This window comes from Echinops telfairi, unplaced genomic scaffold (assembly GCF_000313985.2).
Source record: "Echinops telfairi isolate 266 unplaced genomic scaffold, ASM31398v2 ScPeMD7_4225;HRSCAF=4972, whole genome shotgun sequence".
Lineage (NCBI taxonomy): Eukaryota > Metazoa > Chordata > Mammalia > Afrosoricida > Tenrecidae > Echinops > Echinops telfairi.
This window is the reverse complement of record NW_022108124.1, coordinates 21,115,229-21,118,696: the sequence shown is the minus strand read 5'-3', so window position 1 is coordinate 21,118,696 and position 3,468 is coordinate 21,115,229.

Genomic DNA, 3,468 nt, shown 5'->3' with positions numbered 1-3,468 from the left:
AAAGGGCCTCCATCGTGGCAGATGAGGGACTGGGTTTTCCACCACGACAATGCACCTGCTCACACAGCCATCTCGGTATGCCAGTTTTTGGCAAAAAAACAGCATGCCTCTCTTGCCCCATGCACCTGACTCACCTGACCTCGCTCTGTGAGACATCTTTCTGTTTCCACGAATGCAGAGGGGCACGAAAGGACAGTGATTTGACGACTTAGAAGAGGTGAAGTAAAAAACATGGGAGATGCTGTCAGCCATCCAAACAGATGAGTTGGAAAACTATTTCCAAGAATGGAATCATAGATTTGACAAATGTATTAAGTGTAATGGAGAGTAGTTTGAAGGTGATAAAGTTGTTTTGTTAAGTATATAGCTTTGGGGGGAAAACCAAAATTCTTTTTTTTTTTGGTACCCCCTCATGTATAATTGACTCAGATGGTGTTTGGGGACCACACTGGTTGCTTCTCAGGTGGTTAATTGCAGTCAATTGCAGTCAGTGGCTGTGTCACCTGGGCTGGGTGTCTACAGTACAGTGAATTCCTTAATGTGACTATTCTAGAGCTAGTCTTCCCACCGCCCATCACACGAATTTTTCCTGATGGGTCCAGGTAAGAGAAAGTTGGGGGAAGATGCTGTTAGGATTACAGGAGTGTGGGAAACAGAAAGATTTCTTCCAAGTCATATCTCCCAAATATATGTTAGACTTAGGACACTGCTTGCTACTAATGGTAAATGATTGTCAAGTTATCTCCCTGAAGACTCCAGCCATCTAGAGCAAGCAGACACCACTGTCCCTCCCACAACAGGCAGGGCTCACTCCCTGCTGTTAGGGTCAGTGGATTGCTTCCCCTGAAAGCTCATGCCAAATAAAGTCTCTAGCTCTAGGCAGTCAAGGTTAGGCCGCCATCATGAATCTAAGGTCTGCCCATCTTGTCACATGTGTACCCTTATTCCCTCCTCTTCCTATAGCGTGTGAACTCCTAGATCACCCCCTTCTCATTACTATATTATCTATAGCACAACCCTTTCCTGTGACGTGCGTTTTCGCCTGTAATTAGGGGGCTTGCACACCCCCAGAGAATATATAAGCTTTGGTTAGCAATAAATCTCTCTCTCTCTCCACGTGGACCACCAAGTGAGGCTGAGGTGAGCATGCTACCATGAAATGTGTCTTACTCCTTTATTTCAATCTCTCTTCTATCTCTCATGTTCTCTATGACTTTACTATAATCTGTACTTAATATTGCTGTACAATTGTGCCTAACGGACCTGTGATGATTTGTTAGAGGCTGGACTCCCGGACACATGCGTGGTAGTTACATAATCTGGTGTCAATTTGGAACTTGAAAGAATTAAGAGTGAAGGGATCAAGTGTAGTCTGTCAATTGGATCATAACCAATGAGGCCTCTGTATGGGCATGGCCTTCTCCTAAGGATTCTGAGAAATCTGGGTTTTCCTCCTTCGAGGCATGAGAGACTCTCTGTTCACTCCCTTGGAGATGCTCTACTGACAAGACACATGGCACTACGCTGATAGACCCCATGCCCTGGGAACTGGAGGAGCCACATGGAGACCCCTGCCATGCCACTGGATCCAAAGACTTTCTACCCACTGGCCTGTGATCACCCTACATTCGGCATCACTGCATGTGTTTTGTGACTTTGAGGAAGACTTTAGAGATTGCTATCGGACACATGGGCTAATATTGGACTTAGGGGTTGGACTGGACTAGGTTGGGGTGCTTTCTCAATATTCAACTGCTCTTGCATATAAACCTCTTTCTTATGCACATATGCATGTTTATGAATTTGTCTCTCTAGTCTACCCAGACTGACACAACAGGTCCCATTGAGCGACTGTTCACAGAACTAGCGATTGTAAAAACATGGAATTTTATCACAGAGATGGGTCAGTTTTGCCATCCTGCTAGGTATAACATGAGTCATTCCTGCAGCAGAAGGAAAGAGGGGGTATCACCACCATCAAGAAGGGCTGGGAGCTGAGATCCCTGGGCATCTGCTCATTGAACCTCCTTCATCCAAGAACATCCAAGAAAGCGGTGACATCTGTGAAGTGGCATAGGTGTAGAGGAGAAGCTTCAGCCACAGATTTGAAATTCAAAGCACGAGACAGAGCAGAGGTCTTCCTGGCCCATGGAGAGAATTAAATCTGAGCATCTGACACTTCTCTCTCTCTGCGTGGACCTGGCTCCTGAAGTCATGACTGAGGAGGGGAGCCCTTGCGTGCTTTATCTTGTCTGACGTCTCTTTGATTTACCCCTCCATTAGACAACCACCCCTTGGACCCACTCAGTTGTGGGGAGGCTGGTCCCCTACAGGGCAGACCATGGTTGGGAGGGTGAGTAAAACCCAAACCCAACTCCCTGCCATCAAGTCAATGCGGGCTCATAGTAACCCTCTAGGACAGGGTAGAAGATGCAGAACTCTCTGGGGTGGAACCGAACTGCACCTACGCTAACGGATGAACATTCCCAGAGAACGTGCACTAGCTTTCATGGGAACACTGTGCCAGATACCAAGCCACGTCACACGCCAAGATGGAAGTAAGAATTCACGAGAAGAGTTCTGAATGAAAGCTGATTTATAAAACTTAGGCCCAAGCTTGCTGACATGGCTACACTAGAGTTTACAGTTCACCTTCACCTTGTTCCCCCGTGGAGAGAATATGTGTACACCTCCTAGCTGTCCAACCCTGCACATTTCGCAGATGGTGGAATCGAGGGTCAGAGAAGGACACTGCCCAGGCTCCCCCATAGTGCGAGTGGCAGGGCTCAGAGTGGCTAAACCACAAGCTCCAGGAGTGTGGGGCACAGGCCTGTGCAGGTGGAGGGCAGTCACTCACTACACGCTGCATACCTGCTCAGGCTGCTGCTTGCACTTTCGGGCTGCTCCATCGGGACTCGCTGGCAGCAGGCTAGACTGGGTTAGGAAGGAAGCTAACAGTGTGAGTTTATATAGATGCTGGACCGTGAGAAGTGACGGCTAGGAAGCTGGGAGAAGAGGTGGAGGAGGCATCGGCTAGGCCTTCCAGCGAAAGGGAGCCCAGTGCGATGGGAGGAAGCAGATGGGATATAAGACAGCTGGCAGATGGAACTGTCTACTTCTCTGCCCTTTGAGAGGAAGTTCAGACTCAGCAGCTGTCACCAGCTCTTACCTGAAGGCTCCCAGGCCACGGGAGAAGGTACTCAAAGGGAATCCAGAGTCCTTTATCTTAAAGGGGCCGTTCCAGCTGACAGGCAGGCGACAGGATCCTAGCAGAGACTTGGGGGATAGAACCTCTGACTACCCTCAGCTGTAATGTCAAGGGCAACCCGAGCACAGACACTGGAGGAAGGGGGCACATGTTCCTCCACTCTGAAGAGCCACTGCGCCCCCAAGTCAGATACCCATACTCGTCCTCAAATTCTTTAGGAAGCAGGAATGCGATAGAAAATAGAAATATAAATGCAAAGG